Source organism: Canis aureus, chromosome 29 (assembly GCF_053574225.1).
Source record: "Canis aureus isolate CA01 chromosome 29, VMU_Caureus_v.1.0, whole genome shotgun sequence".
NCBI classification, from domain to species: domain Eukaryota; kingdom Metazoa; phylum Chordata; class Mammalia; order Carnivora; family Canidae; genus Canis; species Canis aureus.
The window spans coordinates 24,441,472-24,451,236 of NC_135639.1; the positions used below are offsets into that span (position 1 = coordinate 24,441,472).

The 9,765-nt window shown below is 42.1% G+C and overlaps 1 long non-coding RNA gene across 1 annotated transcript; it reads right to left on the bottom strand.

Moving 5' to 3' along the window:
- Positions 1–6,566: 6,566 nt before the first annotated feature.
- LOC144300806 (uncharacterized) lies at positions 6,567–9,763 on the bottom strand. Its single transcript, XR_013367588.1, has 3 exons — positions 9,667–9,763; positions 7,478–7,584; positions 6,567–6,767 (listed from the first exon to the last, which is right to left on the bottom strand). It is a non-coding gene; the product is annotated as an uncharacterized LOC144300806 (long non-coding RNA).
- Positions 9,764–9,765: the final 2 nt, after the last annotated feature.

A 9,765-nucleotide genomic window follows, 5' to 3' on the forward strand; every position in this document is an offset into this window, starting at 1 on the left:
AAAAAAAAAAAAAAAAAAGAAATACATTGTCATTTGAATTATTTTCCCCTATAGGTAATGTGTCATTTCTCTCTTGGCTGCTTTCAAGACTTTTTGTCTCTAGTTTTCAGAAGTTTGATTGTAATATGTCTTGCTGCAGATTTCTTTGTAGTTTTTTTTCATTTGTTTGAGGGTCACTCAGCTTCTTGAATATTTAGGTATGTCTTTTGACAAATTTGAGAAGTTTTCAGCCATTATCTCTTTTAGCACTTTTCTTCCCCTGTCTTTTTTCTCCTCTCCTGTGAGTCCCAAGACACAAATGTTAGGTCTTTTGTTACAGTCCCACAAACCCTGGAGACTGTTCTTTTTTATTTTTTCAATCTATTTTCTGTTGTTCAGATTAGATCATTTCTACTTTTCTACCTTCAAGTTAATTTTTTTTTTGCTTCCTCTATTCTGCTGTTGAATCAGTCCTTTGAAATTTTTATTTTTACTTACTATGCTTTTCAGTCCTAAAATTTCCATTCGGTTCTTCTTTATATCTTTTATTTCCTTGCTGAAATTTTCTATATTTCCATCTGTTTCCAGCTTGTTTTTAATTGGTTATTGAAGTATTTTTCAATAGCTGCTTTAAAATTTTTATCCAGGGATGAGCACTGGGTGTTATTCTGTATGTTGGTAAATTGAACACCAATGAAAAATTAATTTATTTTAAAAAAATAAAATAAAAAATAAATAAAAAATTTAAAAATAAATAAATAAAAATAAAATCTTTATCAAATAATTCTAATTTATCTATCATTTCTATGCTGGCATCTATTGTCTTCTTACATTCAGTATGAGACTTCCTGGTTCTTGGTATAACAAGTGGTTTTTTACTGAAACGTGGATATTGTGAGTATTATGTTTTGCGACTCTGGGTCTTATCTGAACCTCCATTTTAGGTGGCTTCTGATAGATCCCTGCTCAGGGAAGAGGGTGAGATGGTACCTTGGTGCTGTCAAGTGAAGATATAAGTTCAAATTCCCTACTCTGTGGGTACCTGGGGGTGGTGGGGCTAGGCAAAGTTGGGAGCTTCCTGCTTCCCCCAAAATTCTACTAATACTGGAAGGGTTAGGAGTTTGTCTCATTACTGCTTCCCATGTGGCCTCCACTAATACAAAAGCATGGGGGAGGAGGTTGGCTTCATTACCATAGGGCAGAGGTAAAAATCCTGACTCTCCAGTAGGCCTCTTCTGATACCACTCCAGTGGGGAGCAGGGAGCAAGCAGCAGGAATGCCTCATAACTGCTGTGTGGGGGTGGAAGTGCTTCTGCTGACATCACAGATAGGGAGGTGGAGAGCCTCCTTACCCTAGAGCAGAGGAAAGTCTTGATTTCTTCCATGGCCTTTTCTGACACTACTCCTGCAAGGGTTGGAGCACCTTGTTACAGCCTCAAGAGAGTAGGAGCCTAGGGTTTCCATTCAGCCTTTGCAGATATGGGTGGAAATAAGGCCACAGTTTTTTCTGTGGTTATTAGGTTGGTAAACTTTTATTGTCTGAAAGTTCTCAGCCTTGCCATGCTGCCCCTTTTCTACTCCTTTGACTAGGAAGATCAGGATTTGCCTTGTTTGTGTGCATGGGCATTTCCATTTCAATGGCTTCTTCATCTTCAAGTTTAGGATACTTGAGGCAAAACAAACAAAAAACAAAACAAAAAAATAAACAAAACAAAACCAAGAACCAGAAGCAAAAACAGAGAACTCACATGTCATTCCGTGGGTCTCAAGGTCTCTAACTGATCTGCCATCTTCTTCCCACCTTTCAGAGTCTTCTTATGTTTGCTTTACATATGCTTAGGGATTTTTTGTACACAGCAGGAGGACATATAAGGAAAAGTACATCTGCTTCATTTTCTCCAAAACTGATCACACCCACTTTTTGTTCATTATTGTATCTTCAACACCAAACTCAGTTCCTAGCACCTTCTAGTAGAGCCCATATAAATGGTTGTTTGATGATTGTATGAATACAACTAAATCCACATTCTCCAGAGTTTAAGGAACCTCCTCCTATATGTAAAGTTCTGGTGGGTCTACACTCTCCTAGGCTGTGAAAGAACCTCTTTAAGAAGTAAGTGACCTTTCATTTTCTGTACCAAGTGCGTCTCTGAAGGGTTATGTGTCTGTAAAACTGAGATAATCATAGAACCAAACTTATAGGTTATGGTAAGAGTTAAATAAGGAATCCACATAAATGCCTCTGTCAAATTGCAAGGTCTCAATAAATACTATTATTGTGTGAAAAACTGAATTTTTGTCAGATTGCATTTTTTTTACTGATTTGCCTTACCGTTTTAGAGGTGATGTCATTTCATTTCTGATTCATTTTCAACCTGACAATGGTCCCCAATGCTCAGTTTCTCAGCTTCCCTCCAAATCTTTGTGACATGCCATCAGTGATCTACAAATGGACTGTCTCTATAGCCAAGGGTCTTTAGAATTTATTGAATTCTGCTGTTCCTTCTTTTGTCCAGCCTTTACATCACCCCCTAATTGTTCCATTTTATAACCTCACATATTGGTGTCTCTAAATTCTGCATGTTTGGAGTTGAGCATAATTAGCTCTTCCCCAGCCTTTATAAAGATTTTCCATTGGGTCATCTTAGGTGGCCCAGTTATAATAATACCCAGTTTTTCTCTTGATAACAGTAATAACAACAGTTGCTGCTTATGGAGCATTGATCATATTCCAGGACCTTTTTTTCAGAGCTTTACCAGCATTTTCTCAATTCATTCTCATGAGAGAATGGGGATATCAGCTATCTTCCCATTCCCACTTCTAAAATGAGAAAACTGAGGTTTAGAGAGTTAAGTAACTTGCCTAAGTTCAGGGGCTGCTAAGGGCTGGAGCCAGAACTCCAGCCCAGGCCTGCCTGAAGTCCAGCCCAAGTTCTCTTGACTGGGAAGCAGGGCCATCTTCTCTAGCAACCACCACCACAACACAAATCAATGATGTTTCCCTAGAGGCTCCCTTTCCCAGAGGTAAAGCAGTTTAAATCCTGAGCAAACCTGACTCATGGAAATAAAAAAATCAAATAGGCTAACAGGAGGAGGTCTGAGTTCTGCTTAATTGACCCAGTTTAATTATTTCCATTGAATTGCTCTACATCTGGGGATGGGTATTTACTAAGCAGCTTGGCCCAGTGGTTCCCTTCAGCACCTGCTTTAGGATGGAAGAAGTTAATCGCATGGAAAGTTCTCATCTAAATCACTGAGCTCCTTATTCCCACCATTGCCAGAAATACATGTGGGTGCATGCATGTGCGCGCGCACACACACACACACAGAGTGCCTTGTGCCAAAAGGACTTTGCTAGAATATGGACTTGCCCATTAGCTCAGATGCTGTTTCTAAATGACAAAGTTCAGCTCATTTTGAGGCTCTCACTAGCATAGTTATTCCAAGTAGTTGTAACAGGGCCCTCTGCATCAGAGAGAGAAGAGATCAGTGAACAGTATGGTTTCTGGACCCCCCTCTCCAAACAAAGACATCCTCCCTTCCCACCACTAAACCAGCAATAGAATGCAGGGAAAATGTGCTTGGCCAAAGTTGCCTTTTTTCTTCTTTGTAAACACAGGGAGAAGATAAATTACAGCTTCTGTTAGTAACATAATTACTTTAATTAAAATTTAGGGGGTTGGAAAAGCCAATTCTGAATGTCAGATTTCCAGTGATGTGTGTTAAGCCAGGGAGAATAGAAATACAGCCCTGTAAATAACTAGCATATTATAACTGGAGTAGTGTGTGTGTTCTATTCACTTAGAGCTGGAACAGCAATTAGATGATAACCAGGATTCCACTCCCTTGCCTCTCCCTCATTGCACACACAGGCAATAAGACTGTGGTGGCTTTTCCCTTCCTTCATCCAAGCAATAGTCAACCTCCAAGGCCCCTCTCAAACTCTTTCTTGAACCATTTCCTGAAGACTGTCCCACAGAGATCCACTCATCCTAATCAGCCCTGTGACTTGTTTTCTGTACCATGCCTTTTTCCTCCTAATTGGACTGATTTCAACTTTGTACTATAGTCTGTCATATATAGTCCTCTAATTGTGTCATGTTTCCCTAACAAGATTATAAGCTCTCAGGAGGCTCTGAACATGTCATATGAAAGTACAGACATTGGGCAGCCCGGGTGGCTCAGTGATTTAGTGCCGCCTTCAGCCCAGGGGTGATCCTGGAGACCTGGGATTGAATCCCATGTCAGGCTCCCTGCATGGAGCCTGCTTCTCCCTCTGCCTGTGTCTCTGCCTCTCTCTCTCTCTCTCTTTCTCCCTGTCTCTCATGAATAAATAAATAAATCTTAAAAAAAAAAAAGTACAGACATTTGGAGCTGAAGGGATCTCAGAGAATACACTGCAGATGAGAAAACATAGCTATTTGGGACCTGGACTAGGTTCGAGAAGTCTAACTCTTAGTTCCATGTGGGGTTCCAACCCCTTCTTGGCTCCATGGCACATAAGTTACACCTACTTATCACCCTGGTCAGGTGTGACAGGAAGGGTAAGGAGGGAACCTTTCCTTAGACTATCACCACTCCTTTAAGCTCCATTCTAGGGGACTTAAATGGGGTGCAAGAAGGCATGTTAGAGGGTAGAGACAGGGAGGGAAGAGAGGCTCCTGGTCCTGAACATCATGCTTGTGAAGTAGGAATACGTTAGGGGTGGATGGGGCTAGGCAGGGAAAAATAGGGGAAAGGCCCAAAGTCAGGCTCCCATAAATCTCTGGGCTCCCATAAATCCCAAGAACATAGAGAGGCCCCAGAGTCAGGCTCCTACCCATCCCAAAGAAACAGAGATAAAGCAGCAAAAACAAAATAAAAAATAAACCTCCCTAGCTCCAAAATGTTAGGGAGTATCTTCCTTTGATGGCTACCAAGTAATCACAGAAACTCACTAGACCACAAAGAAATAAGTCATTAAGGGTGTTATCAATAGTCCTTGCTCAAACCAAGACAGCACAAGAATCTCAAGGCCATAAGCTTCCTGGTCAGTTCTCAATAAAAGACTGCCACTAAAAGCCCTCAGTGGCAAGCCTGTCAGGACCTCTCACTTCTGAGAGCTTTCTCTGTATCTTTAATACACTTCTATCACTTTACTCACTCTCCAAAATTCATTCTTCGACTCTGTGAGACAAGAACCTAGCTCTCCTATATCACTTGTGTCTGTCGGACAGTACAGCTCCTATCATTCAGCTAAGGGGGAGGGTCTGCTCTCTGAAGGACAAGGAGATGGGCCAGGCTGGCCCAACTTCCTTGCAGCTCTCTGATCTGGCAAAGGACTGAGCTTGCCCGGAAGTTTTTCTAGCTTCTTCCCCATCTCCTTTCCCATTTGAGGTGTCAGGTTCCCCAGACGCAAGGTGGTGCTTCCAGGGAAGTGGGGAAACAAAAGAAAAGGAAGAAGAAGCCAAGGTTCAATTTCATGGATGTCCCGTGGAGGACAGCTTCACCCTGGTCCCTCAGGGGTGCTCTAGAGTATGTTACCCCTCAGTGTCGTCCCAACCAGAGAACAGAGGGTTTGACCCTCACGATCCCAACTCGTTAGGCATTGGTCAATGACCAACTTGAGGGACATAAGTTCCCTTCTCTTTCCTCCTATGATTGGGCAGAGCAAGCTCCAGGTGCACAAGCACAGGCCTCTGAAGAGTAGCTGCAGGTGCTGACTGTCAGAAATTCAGGAACACTAAGGAGGGGACCTGGGCCAAGCACTGACATTGTCAGTAGTACCAGGACACATTTATTCCATCAACCAAAACTCAAAAACTTAATGATGTGGCCTTTTGTTTTCTGGTTCCATAAAGGGAGGACTTGTATGTAGTTATTTGGACCAGAGGTGGTGGGGAACAGGCAGGGTTTCCATGAGGGGAAACTCCTCTGGGCCCAAGTAAAGGGATGTGGTGGCTTGAGAAGGAGTGCATTCTGATCAAGACCTTGAAATATCCTCCCACCACACTTAGCATGCAAAGTGAGGTGGGAGCCACTGGGAAGGCTGGCTGGCAGGCTGCCAGGAACTTCCTGGGGTGGCATTTACTTTGGTTTACCAGGAGGTAGTGGATCATATTATGTAAGAATGCACACTGGTTTCAAAACCCAGCCCTATGACTAACCAGCTATAAGTCCCTGGACAAATTACTTAACCTGTGTAAAAACTGGGGAGTCCTAAGAATTATCTCATGGGGCACCTGGGTGGCTCAGAGGTTGAGCATCTGCCTTTGGCTCAGGTTGTAATCCCAGGGTCCTGGGATGGAGTCCCACATCGGACTCCCTGCAAGAAGCCTGCTTCTTCTTCTGCCTATGTCTCTGGCTCTCTTTGTGTCTCTCATGAATAAATAAATAAAATCTTTTAAAAAAAAAGAATTATCTCATGGATTTGTTGTGAAGAATAAATGACAGATGTGTGTGAGAGAAAGAGATGTAGCAAAGCCATTGAATATAGTAAGTCCTTGCATCAGGTTGTATTTTTCAGGGAAAAGCACAATATTATCTCCCGTCTCATGTGCTCTTTAAAACCATGCCATTAAAAAAAAAATAAAATAAAAAAATAAAACCATGCCATTTTCCCATCAAGAGGTAGAGTCTATCTTCCTTCTCTCTGAATCTCGATGGGACTGTCACTCTCCTATAACAAACAGCAGGCAATTGGAACTGATGTGATTTCTGAGGCAGGATCAGAAAAGTTGATAGCACTTCCACCTGGTTCACTAGGAATCTTGCTTTTGGAACCCTGAGAATGCCATATTGTGAGGAAGCTGGAAGCAGCTCACATGGAGAGAAAAAATGGAGAAGTTCTGAGTCTATATGAAGATAGTGACACCAGTCTACCCTCAGCTGTGGTAGTCACTGACCACAATCCAAGCCAAAACTGTTCAGCTAAGTCTTCCCAAATTCCTGATCCACAGAAACAGTAGGGGGGAGGGAGTGAAATGATTGTTTCTGATTTAAGCCACTAAGTGGTTATTTGTTACACAGCACAGATAGCTGAAGTAGGACCTCATAAATGCTAGGTATTGACATTGTCCTTCACCATAGCACGTGGCTATGATCCGCAGCCTTGTAGGTTCTGAAATGTGATTTTGTTTTATTCCGGAGAGAGTGACTCACCCTCTCAGGGATGGACTGTCACTAATCAAGGTCACAAGGGATGGATGTACAGCCCAGAAAGCCAATTTACTACCATAACAGAACTGCAAGGGGGTTAAATGTTCTGTCCTCAGGCCAGGCAATTTTTTTCATGTAAGAAATTTACTTTGGAAGCTAAACTATAATCAGATTATCTGGTGAGCATAAAGTGAGAATACGGGAAATTAGTTGTTCAACTCAAATGATCCTATGGTATCAGGTCAAGCAAACACATGGTGTTATCTCCCTGAAAAGAACCCACCAGCTGGGTCCCACCAGTTGTAGGATGCAACAACCCAGACCTGGGGCTGAGACACCATTTCCTTCAAATGCCCTTTACCTGACAACATTGGTCCTTCTGTTTTTCTTTTTTCCAGCTTCAATATAGACCAATTCCCCTTCTGAGTGGTACAACATTTCTTTAGTCCAGCAGATAGTCATAGTATTCTACGAAGAAATGTTTAATAATGTTGTATGAAAAATATAAGTCATATGAATTCAAGAAATACTATATCCAACAAAGTGAAAAAAGGGTTCATTAGTATAGGACTTCTCAGAAAGAAGTCCATATAATGAATATGCTAATTCATGATACAAACCATCCAGAGGAAAATAATAAGACAGTGCATTTTCCCTTCACACATACATCCCACCAGTCCCAGATTACAATTGATTAATGCTATTTTAAAAACAGTTTCAATCAAGTTATGCTCTGAACCAGGAATCATTCTGACCACTTAAGTTGTATTTATATATGACTTTGCTGGCCCATTAGGTTGATTTTGTTATTTAACTATCAGAATATTCTTCTCATTTGCCTTTTGTCCAAGTTCCCTTAAAGGTGTTACTCTGCTGTTCTTAAGGAGTTCTGGATATGGGATGGGAAGGGGGGCAAGGAGAGGAGGACATACACACAGTGATTTAGGGAAGGTGCTAGGATAGAGAACCAAAATAGTATGATGCCTACTGGAAATAAGGGAAATAACTTTAGAGAGAGGCAGCATTCAAGGTGAATTTTGAATATAGAGTAGGAGTTTGACAGGAGTTCAACCAGCAGAGGTGAAAAAAGAACACTACAGGCTGAGGAGCAGATCGAGCTGAAGCCCAGAGAGAAGCAGGAAATGGAGTATTTGAAAAGTTGGCTGGAGTACATGATGGTGGAGGGATGAAGCTGGCAATTCAGGAGTGGTCTAGAAAGCTCTATCAAAGACACTGGGCTTTATATGAAGGTGTAGGGATCCAGAGATGGACTGTAAAAGAGTGAGTATGAACAGATTAGTCTCAGGATCTGGGAAAAGAACTCGGACACTAGTGTATGGAATGCACTGGAAAAGTAAAATATGGGAAGTGACTTAGGAAGTTACCACAATATCCCACAGGAACATTAGCTGACGCTTAGATAGATGTGGTGGCTCCATAATTTTCTTTATATTTCTCCGTGCAAAGGAGACAGACTATTAGAACATCTGCTGTTAAGAAAAAAAAAAGATACTGAGCTCTGTGCTTGGGGCTTTTTGAAAAATCATCACCAGATCATTTCAGGCATGCAACTTCACACAATGACAAAACAAAGAGAAAGTGCTCCTTGGTGACAGCACATAAGCAAACCACATAAATCCAGCCCCGCAGGTAGAAGAATGAGATTCATCCCAGCTCTCAATATAGGGAGACACGAAGATACAGCCAGACATCCCCAAGGCTAATATATAACAGCTGATGTCTCGTCTCTTAATCAATGCTCTGTTCTGAACTCTCTCCCATATTACCAGGGGATATTCAGTTCTGTAATCCTGGGGGCCTTCCTTTAAGTGCTGTTCAGAAGTTCCAGGGATCTTGTACATCTTAAATTTTCAGAGGAAAATCCCTTTGTCTTCAGCTCTCACAATTACAACTGGGTGATTCTGGTCATCCAAGGAGACAGATCTGAGCCTGAGCCCAGAGCTGTTCTGATGCAATGACCAAGGCCACAGTCTTGGGTCTCCCAGGCATCCCCAAGCTACCTCACAGCAGTCCTATGTGGGCAGTTCACGTCTTCCCCTTACAAAACCCACAGAAGTCAGTGAAGAAGCCAGTCTTCTCTACGGCTCGGAGAATCTCAACTCTGCTTCCCTGCCAGCTGCCTCTGCCTCCCCCCTCCCAAGCCCTGATCAAGCCCAGGAGTCAGAAACTCAACTACCTAACAAGCCCAACAGGTAGTGCAAATGAATGGTACCTATCAAAAGTAAGATGACAAAAAGGCCAAGGACTCAAGACCTGGTCAGGAAGACAATAAGGAGTGGTAGGGACTGTGGCTAATCAGACACAAATGCCTTCCAAAGGGGACAGACCCATTGCTGGCACTGCAAATATGGAGCTAATATCTGACTTAGCACCCATTTTCTGGAAAAGGCCTGAAATCTGTTTTTTTGTTTTGTTTTGTTTTTGTTTTTTGTAGAATCTCTCCATTTAAAGATTTTGACAATAATCAGACTTAAAACTCTGTACTGACTAATACTGTTAAGACTATACCAGACACATCACTTTACTGACTTTGGCCCTGGGCTGTGCTAATGCAAGGCACAACTAGTCTGGCATTCCCCTTTCACAAAGCCTGGGCTTTCAAAAGCAAAGGAAAAGTCTGCTGTAGCC